Source organism: Dipodomys spectabilis, unplaced genomic scaffold (assembly GCF_019054845.1).
Source record: "Dipodomys spectabilis isolate Male_0828 unplaced genomic scaffold, ASM1905484v1 ptg000319l, whole genome shotgun sequence".
Lineage (NCBI taxonomy): Eukaryota > Metazoa > Chordata > Mammalia > Rodentia > Heteromyidae > Dipodomys > Dipodomys spectabilis.
In genome coordinates, this window is record NW_024870996.1 from 91919 (window position 1) to 104805 (window position 12887).

Below are 12887 nucleotides of genomic sequence, written 5' to 3' on the forward strand. Positions count from 1 at the left end.
TCAAGATGCATTGTACACATAAACTGTATTGTTAAAGGGCATAACAAACCATTACTATGTAAAATTAAGATAAGTATTGGAAAGGGTACGTTAGGTGAGCAGGGTAAGAATGTTGAAAGGGGTGATATAAATCACAGTGCACTGGCTTCTTAAAGTATTTTAGTGAATAGCAATGCTTTGTGCAGCTACTTAATGCTGCATAATGTTCATAAAAAAGAGAAAGTTAAGTAACACACAGAAGAAAATACTATATTGTTTTTCTGTGTATGTGTATATCTATGTACCTATTAATGTATCTATTTCTCTCTGTATCTAGGCATCTCTATCTCTGTCTCTCTGTCTCTCTGTCTCTGTCTCTCTCTGTCTCTGTTCTCTCTCTCTCTCTCTCTCTCTCTCTGTTTGTGTGTATGTGATTATCTATGCAATAGTGCCTATAAACTTATAAACCTAGCATTTCAGAGCACTGACAGGAGATTGTGAGTTCAATCTTTACCTGGGTTATAAAGTGAGACCTCACCTTAGAGACAAATTAACTCCATAATAACAACACAACAAAGTATTCTTTAAGTATTTAAAAGGATTGTTTTATCTGGTTCAAGTCCTGTATCATTTGAATATGTTACTTCATATTTAGTATCTGACTTTCATTTGAAAAAAAAAATTCTTTTTCTTTCCTTCCTTCCTTAATTCCTTCCTCTACTTCTTGCTTCTTTCTTTCTCTCTTTCTTTCTCTCTATCTTTCTTTTTTTGTTTTTTGTGTCAGTTCTGACATGTGACTTTAAGGCCTACACACCATTCCTGAGTATTTTCTCATGATGATGGTTGCCTACCACTTGAGCCACAGCTCCATTTCTAACTTTTTCATGGGTAAATGGAGATATGACTTATTATTTTGGTGTCTTTGGTTTCTCAGGTCTCAGAACACTGAGTAATTAGAATTATAAGCCTGAGCCACTGATACCTGGATAGAGACAAATTATTTTATTAATGAATACCCTTTTAGATTTCTTTTTGAAGTAACAGAATTGAAAGTTACTTATCAAATATATGCAATTAAAATTCAACCGAATTTTAAAATATTTAGAGACTATTGATTGGACTAATCATTTCTAGCTTAAATTATTCACACATTTTGATGGAAAATTTTTCAGCTATTTAAAATATTTTACGCAATAAATAGATATTTTCACGTCTGATATTTAACAGTTTGTTCATGCTCTTAAAACAAAAGCAATGAATCTGCTTTTTACTAGTTTCTTATATATATATATATGTTGATATTCTTTGTACTTGGTATTAATTATTTCATGATAATTCAACCTAAATCATGAAGCTCTCCATCAACTCTATTGTCATATAATTGAACTTCATATTGCAGAATGCTATGAATATCTTTGCATAATATATTCACTAGTACGACATACTAATTTTATATGCATTATAGATAGAAATGACATCAGTTTTGGACTGGAATCAAGTGTAGTATATATATATATAATATTATATATATATAATGTTTAATGTTTCAAACATGTATACCTGTATATTTTGAACAAAATGTTCTGCAAATGATCCAAAAATTGTCTACATTCACTATTATTTAGTGTTAACATTCAAGAGACTAGTAAAAAAATGTTCTTTTTTTTAAGGTCTCCTAGATTTTAACAGTAGCTGAAATTGCAAAAGTAGGCTAAGTCAAGATTAGTTATTTTCAAGTTTGTTCTTTTGAATAGAAATATGAATGTTTAAGCAGACCTGACAAACCTTACAAAATATTAACAATAGCTTCTTGGGGATGTAGCTCACTGGTAGAGTGTTTGCCCATAATATGTGAGGCAATATAATAAATCAATATAATATAGTTCAATTCCTAGTGCAGCAAAAATAGACAAAATTAGACCAAAAATAAGTTAAGAAAAAACTTGTGTGCACACACTTGTCCACATATGTTTATCTGTCTGTCTATCCAGCTATAGAAAAAGGGTTAAAATCCAGTGGAGGAACTGAATTGGGGCATCATGAAAATATGAAACACTAGCAATGTACTACCCACATTGACATTAGATTACACAGAGTAAGAATTGGATATTTGGCCTTAGCTTGTGTGTGTGAGAGAACACTGTAAGAAAGCATTTTGTTTCAGTAGTTTAGCGCAATAAAGAATTGTTTCATTGTTCAGACTATATAGCTCAGGGTAGGCTTCTTAGAATGCGAAGAGATGTGGTTGGATCTCTCCTCTGCCTTAGAATGGTATTCTCAGCCTGTATAGCAAACCAGGGAAAAAGCAGAGCACGACATTGTGCATAGTCCAGGTTTAGAGGGGCTATGACTCACTTCCACCCACAATGCAGAGGGCTGAACTCCTTCAGATGGTAACACCTAAATATAGGAAGTTTTTTTTTGGCCCAATAGGAGAGAAGAAAGAGTTTTTGGATATTTGGGGAAGCTGTGTGGTTTGTGAGTTCATCTGATGCTATTTGATTCTGGAGACAATCACATAACTTTTTTAAGCAGGATTCAGTCATGTGTTGCTCAACAATGAGACATACTCAGAAAATTTTCAATTGTCATTATTCTGTGAATATGACAAAATGTACTCACACAGCCCTAAGTGGCACAGAATAGTCACTTTATGTGGTACATTAAGGTAATCAAGAGATGTGGCACAGAACTATTGTCTCTATTTTGTTATTGATATTTTGTGTAGGGTCTCATGTTGCCTATGTTGGCCTTGAGCCTCTTGATACAGCCTCCAAATTTGAGACATGCACAATCTCATCCCAGTAATGTATGCATATTATGAATATTTTTTAATAGGAGAGGTGTATTTTGAAATCATGATGAAACATTGAGTACAATATACACCCAAAGAACTAACATAATTATTAATTATTATCAAGTAGTCATGGATCATAATCACATGTGCTATTGTGTAAAAAGCTGGCATCACCATAGTTTAATTAATACTATCATTATCACAAACTTCTGAATCTTGTTTAAAGTATGATGTATAATGTACAATGCTGTGATGATGAATGTGACATGATAGAGGTTAGCCTTATAGTTGTGGTCCTTCATGTAAAAAAAAATAGTAAGGGACATATTTGTACTTCCCCAAAGGAATTTAAGAAATTTATGAGTACTAGTATTAACGATAAACAAAGATTCAAAACATCATTAGCTTTACAAATCCAGAATTTATTTGTCCATCAATATATGAGACAGTAACATTTGATAGAACTGTATGTTCTTAGAATGTGAAAACTTGAGACACATACAGATAACTTAAAGAAAACATTATTTTTTGCTTATGAGAGCCCATTTCTTTTCTTTTATGTATTTCTGGAACTTGAACTCTGGGAGAAGGCACTGTCTCTGAGCATCACTTGCTCAAGGATAGTACTCTAAGAGTTCTGGGAAGAAGGCAGCGGTGAAGCTGGGCTAAACCTGCTCTTACATAGAAAGCAACCTCATTCTTCAAGGAAATAGAAAAGGCAATTCAAAAATTTATATGGAACAATAAAAGACCCCGAATAGCAAAAACGCTCCTCAACGGAAAGAACACTGCTGGAGGAATATCAATACCAAATTTCAAACTCTACTCTAAAGCCATAGCTAAGATCTGGAACCAACCCTGATGCCCTCAATAGATGAATGGATCAAAAAATGTGGTATATATACATAATGGAATTTTATGTCTCCATCAGAAAGAATGACATTGCCTCATTTGTTAAGAAATGTAAAAACTTGGAAAAAATCATATTAAGTGAAGTAAGCCAGGCCCAAAGAAACATAGGTCCCATGGTTTCCCTTATTTGCAATATCTAGTATATGTATGAATCAAGCGGAAAAGGTCAGATAATGTGATGTTAGGAAAATGAACCCTTAGATATGTATTTTAATTTTTTTCTTTCATGCATGTGTTTCTAACGCATTTATAAGATTATTTCTTTGTTGCCTTGTATGTCCCACCCCCACAGTATAACCCCTGCTATCACTGTATTTGATGTCAGTATAACTTGTGGAGGAGATGGGGAAAAACAAGTCGTTTAAGTACACAGGTGGACCTGTTGCAACAATGAGAAGTACAAGTTGTCATGTGGAAAACGATCTTTACAACGTTGATGTGGGGGAGGGGGGGAAGGGAGGGAGGATAGAGTGGGGGAGTGGGGGAGGAGGCTGGGAAGGGATGTGAAGGGTAAACAAAGGAGGAGGCTGCAATGCTTGATAAGAAATGTACTCATTATCCTGCCCACATACTTGTAACCCCTCTGTACAGTGTGTTCCCAAAAAAATTAAATAAATAAAAAAATAATATATGGAAAACAGAAAAAAAGAAAAAAAATATAAAAACACACAAAAAAAAGGAATGAGAAGAATATTCAGATATGATAATTCTGATTTGAAGTAGTTTGGGTGATGACTTTTTTATTGGTTCTAGTGAAATCATACTTGAATCTTGTCACGAATAACGGGGTTATCAGGTCAGAGAGCAATACAAAACTTACTTTGTATTGAGGAAAAATTATTGGTTTGGAGATCAGAAAGTTAAATCTTTTACCCTATTTCTTTACTTTTGATTTTGACAGACTATAGTGTGTCATAGCAAAAGAGCACGTATTTATAGAGCACGCATGTGAATCAGGAGCACCTTGTGCCTCAGCAGGTTCAGTGGTACTAACAGACTTAAGGATTCCAGAGTATATATGCACAGTACTAGGACTTTCAGGACAAATGCCGCATATACAGTAGTAGGATCCCTGCACTGACAAACACAGGGCTCCAGGATAAGCATGCACAGTGACTGGTGCCCCGAGTACAGATGATGCATATGCTGCTCAGGCCAGTCCAAGCTGACAGACCCGAGGACTCCAGAGGAAAAATCCCAGCTCTGTACTTCAGGTTGCAGGCCCTAAGTTCAAGGCCCAGGCCCTGATTTCATTTCTCAGACCCAAATTTTAAGGACCCGATCCCCTATTAAACTACCAGCCCATTCCCCAGCCTGTGAGTTCAAGGTTCAAGCCCAGCTATGGATTCAAGTCCCAGGCACCTAGTTCAAGGTCCAATCATCCAGTTTGAGGCCTGGGTTTTTTTGAGTTTGAAGTCCAAGTCTTTAGTTCAAGTCACAGCCCCAGCTTCAAGTTCCAGGGTCTCAGTTCAAATGCCACACTCAGAGTCCCTATCTCAGTCTCTGAGTGTAATTCCCAGACTTTGAGTTCAAAGTCCAGGCACCAAGTTCAAAACCAAGAACACCACAAATTCAATATTCAGGTCCCAATGTTCAATCACAAGCTTTGAGTTCCATGCTCAGAAGGTGATATGAAGGTCTATGAGTTTAAGGCCCAGCTCATCAGTTTAAGGCCCCATCCCCAATTTGAAGCCCCATTGATCCCTTTCCCACCGAGTTCAAGTACCAGTCTATGAATTCAAGGCCCACGTTTTGAGTTCTAGGCCAAATCTGTGAGTTCAATGCTCATGTCCAGTGTGTCAGGATCAGGCTATGAGTTTAAGACCCAGATCTCCATTTCAAGGCTTAGATGGTGAGTTCAAGGCCTATTTCCTGAATTCAAGTCACAGTCCCTGAGTTCAAGGCGGCCCTGCCCCAGTTCAAGTGCAAGGATGAATGTTCAAGACACAGGGATGAAGTTCAAGCCTCAGGCTGAAATGCAATTTTCAGGCCTTGATTTCAAAGCCTGGGTGCATCTTTAAGGACCAGGCTGTGAGTTTAAATTCTGGGTCCCATGTTGAAGCCCCATGTCCCCTCTTCTTCCTGTAGTTCAACATTGTGAGATCACAGCCCAAGCTGTTAGTTAAAGGCCAACTCTGTGAGTTCAAGACCCAGGCCCACAGTTTCAGGCCTGTCTATTAGTACAAGTTCCAGGTCCCATTTCAAGGCTGAGGCATCCAGTTTGAGGCCCAGGTTACAAATTAAATGCCAAGGCATCAAATTCAAGGTTCAGGCCTAGAGTTCAAATCCTAACTTTTCAGTTCAAGAAGCAAACCAGGCCTTCTAAGGCCCAGACTCAGATCATGAGTTGAAGGCCCAAGCCCCAAATTAAAGTCCCAGTACCCCCTTGTTGCTGATTGCAATGTCCACAAACCCAATTCAAGAACCAGGACATAAGGTCAAATCACAGACTGTGAGTTAAAAGGCTAGGCGGTGAATTCATGGCCCAAGTGTGTGTTCAAGGCTCAGACCTAGAGTTTAAGCAACAAATTGGAAGCTCAAGGCCCAGATTATCACTTCAAGGCCCAAGTTATGAGTTCAAGGACCAGGACAAGAGTTTCAGCTCCAAATATAAGTTCTATTCCCAAGCTCCAATTCCAAGACCCAAGCACTTATTTCAAGTCTTGGGTTGTTAGTTCAAAGCTGAGGTAGGTGTTCAAATTCCATGCTGTGAGTTCAAGGTCCAGGGCAACATTTCAAGTACCACCACATGTGTTCAAGCCCCAGCCTGTGAGTTCAAGTCCCAGGCATCGAGGTTAGGCTTAGGTCAATTTCCAGATCCGGATTTCACAGCCCAGGTGGAGTTCATGTCCCAGGCTTTAATACTGCACACTGTGAGTTCAAGGCCTGGACAATGAGTACAAGGTCCAGGCAGGGGCTCGTTTAAGTCCAAGGTTGTGAGTTCAAATCCCAGCATGAGAGTTCCAGTCCCAAATCTGAGTTCAACTATACAAAGCTCCAAGTTCAAATTCCAGGTCCCAAGTTCAAGGCCCAGTCCACAATTTATATGCCAGGGACATGAGTTTAAATCTCTGGCCCTGAATGCAAGTCCCAGGCTGATAGTTCAAGGCCCAAGCCCGGAGTTCAATGCTTATGATGCAAATTCAACTCCCAAGCACTGAGTTCAAGGCCAAGTTTCTGAGTCCAAGAACCAGGTCAGAATTTCAAGGCTCAGGCTGGGAACTCAAGCCCCAGTTGCTGAATTCAAGGCTCAGGCCCTGAGTTCAAGGACCAGATCAAAAGCTGAAGGCTCAGCACCTGAGTTAAAAGCTCAAGGTGAGAATTCAAGTCCCAGGTGCTGAATTTAATGCTCAGGCCCTGAGTTCAGGTTCCATACTAAAAGCTCAAGTGCTTGGACCAAATTCAAAGCCAGGCAGAAAATTTAAGGCCCTACCCCGAGTTCATAGCTCAGGCTGTAAATTCAAATCCCAGGCCTTGAATGCAAGGCCTAGGTCCTGAGTTCAATGCTTAGGGTAAAAGTTTTAAGTCCCCGGCTTGAGTGTAATTTTCCAGCCACAATCCAATCCCAGGCCCTGATTTCAAGGCCCAAACATGATTTCAAGGGCCAAGCTGTGAGTTTAAATCCCAGGTCCCCTCTTCCACCTGTAGTTCAAGGTCCAGGGACCAATTCAAAGTTATTTGAGATAAAAGCCTAACCTGTGAGTTCAAGGTTCAATGTGTCAATTCAATGCCCAGGACTATAGTTTTAGTCCTACACCATAAGTTCAAATTCCAGACCCAGTTCAAGGCTCAGCATACTAGTTCAAATACAGGGTATTGAATGCTAGGCCAAGGGCTTGAATTTAGGCCCTGGCAAAGAGTTCAAGTCCCAGGCCATGAGCAAAAAACCCTCGTTCCCAAATTAAAGTTGTAGGATCATAGTTTAAGGCCAAGGCCCCAATTTGAATTCTGAGCCAACAAATTCAAGGTCCAAGGGCCAGTTCAAGTACCAGGCACCATATTCAAGATCCAGTGTTCCAGTTCAACCTCTAGATCCTGACTTTAAGACCCAGGCCAAGATTAAGTCTGCTGCAGTAATTTGTATGTCAATGCGGTAAATTCAAGGCAGGCCCTACTTTGAGGGCCTGTCATGAGTTCAAGGGCCAGGTCATTGGTTCAAGGCCCAGGAAGCAAGTTCTAGTCCCAGGCCCTGAGTACAAGTCCCAAGCTGCAGAGCAAATGGGCAGCAAAGATGGCATTGAGAGGGAGTAGAGTGGGCAGAGCCCAATTTGCCTTACGTTCAGTGTGTAAAAAACTAGCTGGTGGAAGCTTAGGTGCATGATAGGGTGTGACCTTGACAGTGATTGGTTCCTCTTACTCCCCTGCCATGCCACCTGCTCCTTTTTGCTTTAGAAAGGGCTGTTCTGTATTAATAAACGAGTTTATTTCCTGCTTGACTTGACTTCCCACTTTGTCTGATTGTCTTCTGGGCTGAGGTAGACTGGGGAATAGGCAAACGCCACACTTACCTTCCCTCGGATCCTGTCCATCTTTTTTGAGAAGGATGAAGACCCAACACCAAGCCAGGAGTTCAAGTCTCAGGACTGCAATTCAAAGACCAGTCCCCAAATTAAATGCCCAAGGCTAACATTGAAGACCTATTTGTTAGATTTTCTGTGTAGACAGCAGGATACTTTCTATGGTTCATACAGCCACAATAAATCAATCTTCAATTTTTATTATTTTCTTCCCTTCTTACTTTATTTTCTTATTGATACCTAGGAAAAAGTTGAAAAATGCCATCTTTGGTAAACAAACAGGATGAATCAGTTGAAAATTAGGAAAATTCTCATGGTCATAAACGGTGCCTACTGAGCAATGATAATAATGTGTCAATAAAATAAACTTCCTTGTGCAAATTTACTAAAGCGAGTTGATTTGGGTTAAGTTTGAATGCTGTTTATACATAAAACATTCAGGTTCATTCTCTGTCTCCATTCTGACACATTGTTGACCATATTATTGTAAGGATAGAGTTTGTCTCAGAATGACAGTGTTTATTTATTTTGATAAACATGAATGCCAATTATCAATATGTTTATTAGAAGGTAGTTTCGAAAGAAGATATTTTTCAGAACATAATCAACTTATGCCAAAAACCTTCATGTTTCTTCCTTGATGTGTTTTTTTTCTATATATCTTTTTAATTCACACCTTAGATTAATATTCATATAAAGTACAAGTTCAATGGGCTAAGATTTCTCAAAACAACTACTTGGAAATATAAAATAAACATAGCAAGGAAAAGATAAGTTCCCAGAAGGATGGTATCATATATACATACAAACGTGTATAGGTATGTGTATATATATATATATATATATATATACATTTACTCTATAAAAATATTAGTCAATGTGTGGGTTTTTGTATATACATATAGGTTTATGCATTTATGTTCCACTTAATAGTGATAGAAATAATTTACAAATTTCCTGGAATATGATTTGTTAGTAGAATTAAAGCCTCAGTTGACAGATTTATCCAGAACAATCAAACACTTTATGTGGAAAACACTTATTAGTACTTGAACTCATGTGCAAAATTGTTAAACTTGGTCTGACCATGGGTAGCATTTGCTTTAGTACTTCCAAAATATGTAGGTAATAGAGTTTCTAGCATTTACCCTAAATGTATGTTAGAAGACTGTAATTTTTTGTGGACTCAAGTAAGAAAAAAATGATCAAAAGCATTTTTCTAAAATTCTCATGAAGAAACATTTTGAAAAATCAAGATTGCATTGATCTCAAGCAAATAATATCTAATATTTATTTTTCCATTTGCTATATGAAAGCCTTCCTGAACTAACTTTTTCTTCATATTTCATGCATTTTGTTTGTTGACATAGTCTGTTAATATTCAATAATCAAACTCCATTCCTCCTTTATGCATTCATTACTAGGGTATTGAAAATCTCAGAGTATTGGCTTTGATGACTGTCTCTTGAAATTAGGCAAAACAAAGTGTATTTGAAATGAGGTTTTGAACTTTTAAAATGGATTGTTAGATCAAAATTCCTGCCAGTAATTACATTGTCCATATTTTATATCAGAATACAATCCATCAGTCAACTGATATTTGTGTCTCTTTAGTTTTTGTACAAAACTCCAGATTCTAATTTTAATCATGGCAAAATGACAGGAAAAATTGATATCAAAGATAATGAAAGTATGTTGAAATATGTTTTTGCAATTGTCAACAAAATTATATGTTGGTTGTAACTGGACAGGTAGTAATTTTAACTCACTATACCTGAGCAGTATCTAATGATTATTTTTCAAGACTAATTTTATCTCTTTTTGATGTGACTGGTATAGGAAATTTCAAAATCCTGTTAGAGTCCCTTGTGTTCAGACTCATTTGGATTGTCTCTTCCAAATGACCAACACAAAACAGATAATGGGCAATAATTAGCATATATATGGTAATTTTATCACATGAGCAGAAAAAGCTTAAAATTGTATAGATTTATAGGTTATTGATAGATAGATTTAGATATATACTTAATGTATTACTATAGACTCAAGATACTCAAGATATGGATGGAAGAATTTTTCTTGATTTTAATATACTACATGATTAGGATTATTTTTGTTTCTACTATACGTCATTCCTCCTATGGTATATTTCTGTTGAAACTGCATTTGATTTGGGTATGCATTTTCTATATAAAGTGTTCTAATTTGGGAGGGAAAGTAGAAAAACAAAATCATGAAACAAGAACAAAATATGACCCATTTGAATAATGATAGTCACAGGCCACTCTGTTCGAATTGAACGTTACCTCATTGGGATGGAGGAGTAGATAGAGGAGGGAAATGTTAGTGGGAAAAAACAAAGGATGGGGGTAACAATGCTCCACAAGAAATGTAACATTATGGACATAAATGTAACTCCTCTGTACAGCATCTTTTCAAGAAAATGCCTATTACTTAACATGCCTAGATTTTTGGGTGAAGAAAGATAACTAAGGAAAAGACTGTTTCCTAAATTCTAAATGTAAGTGGATGCATCACAATATTTATGTTTGTCTTGGAATAATATGTTCCATTTCATTTCTAATTCCTGTAGAATAAATAAAAATAGAAGGAAAGTATATTGGTATCTGCTCCCTTATACAAATTTCAGATCAACTTCTGTGTTCTGAACAAAAGAATGGATAGGAAAAAATTATGAGTGTATTAAACTTCCTGATTTTTCAACGTATTTGACAAGACAAGAGATTCTAAACCTTCTCAATATTTGCTGTAACTAAGCATTCAAATGTTAGGTTGAAGAGGAGTGGGGAGGATGGACATCCTTGTCTTGCTCCTTTTTTTAGAGGAAATGGCGTTAAGTTTTTGACATTAAGTATGATACTGGTTATATGTTTGTCATATACAGCGTTTATTATATTGAGGAATGTTCCATGGATTCCTAGTTTTTCCAGAGTCGTCTTCATGAAGGGATGTTGGATCTTGTCAAATGCTTTTTCTGCATATATTATCCATGTGGCTCTTATCCTTCTAATCCTTGCTCTTTTAGATGTGATCAATTATATTAATAGTTTTGCATATATTGAAACATCTTTGCACGCCTGATATGAATCCTGTTTGATCGTGGTATATGATTCCTTTGATGAGTTATTGAAGTCGATTAGCTAAGATTTTGTTGAAGTTTTGTATCAATATTCGTCAAAGAAATCGTTCTACAGTTCTCTTCTTTAGGAGTAAACATTCTTCATTTGTCATCTAATCTACAGAACAACTCTGTGACTTCTTCCCATTGCCTGTTGGAGGGAAAAAATAGATTCTTGCATGGGTACATACAATATCAGCCAACATTTATTAGTTTTGGGGGACAATGTGTACTTTTTGAAGATCCCATATTTTGTAGAGAGAATCTGATTTATCAGACAAGAATATATGTATCATTTGAAACTTTTCTGGTATATTTCTAAAGTGTTGAAGAAAGATTAATCTCTAACTTTGGATAGTAATCCAAGTCCAGTTCTCAAAACCATATCCAATGAATGTAAGTTTTCAAGTTGTGTGTAAATTGCCCCTCATATTTATGTACCCCCATCACCATTTTATCTTTCATTTGGTATTCTTGGTCTACAACATTCCTATTGCTAAATGGAATAGCCTTTGAAGCATATTTTTGTAAGATCTCCCTTGCCAAAAAAAATGTATTAGTGGTTAGGATGCCTATGTAATCAACAGACTTGAAATATTTGACTACAGAAGAGGAACTTTCACATGTGAGAATATTTTCTTATGATAGATGTGAAAATGTGAAGGTTTCTGATTTGGGGCATATTTGAGCATCTGGATCTCTCCTGGTTTGTAATTAAAAATGATCATTAGGATTCCTACAGAAATATTTGAACAAAAATATTTCAACATTAATTTAGCAATGTTGACTTGGAACCTGGTGACTTAGGGAAACCTATGTCTTTTCTATGCTTTCTGGAATGTCAAGAGAATAGAACTATTTCCATATGGGTGTATATGTAATACAAATCCAGCGACTTAATTACGTACATGCAAATTATTAGAATTGAGTAAAGGGTACATATCAATATTCTTTTTTAAAAAAGAGTCTTGTAAAGGTGATGTACAGAGGGATTAGAGTTATACATGTAAGGCAGTGAATGAGTACCTTTCTCATCATATGTTCTTACTCACTCTTCATTTTTCCCACACTGTTTTTTAGTGTAAAATCTCCATCCATTCCCACCTGGTGTAATGTTTGTTGTGATTGTTCTTATTTGGTAACCCCTCTCTTCTTTGTCTCAGATTTTGATATTCCTCTGCCTGTTCCTAATTCTGATTAACTTAAATGTAATACACAGTGTACCAAAATCAAATACATTGATACCATTGCATAATATCTAGGAAAATAAAGAAAAATCACAAGTAAAAAAAATCCCCACAGAGTACTTTAAAAAATTAAAGTATCAAGAAAGAGAAAGCAGTTTATTTTGCATATCCATTTTGCTTAGCCTAAGCATCTATGGTTTTATGTATATTACCATTAAGCTATTGTGATCATCTTCTAGGACTAAAATGTACATATACCATATTTTACAATTAAGAGAAACCATGGAGCCTATATTTCATTGTGTCTGGACCCATTCAATTCATTCAATTCATTTTTTAAAACTCTTTCCATTTCT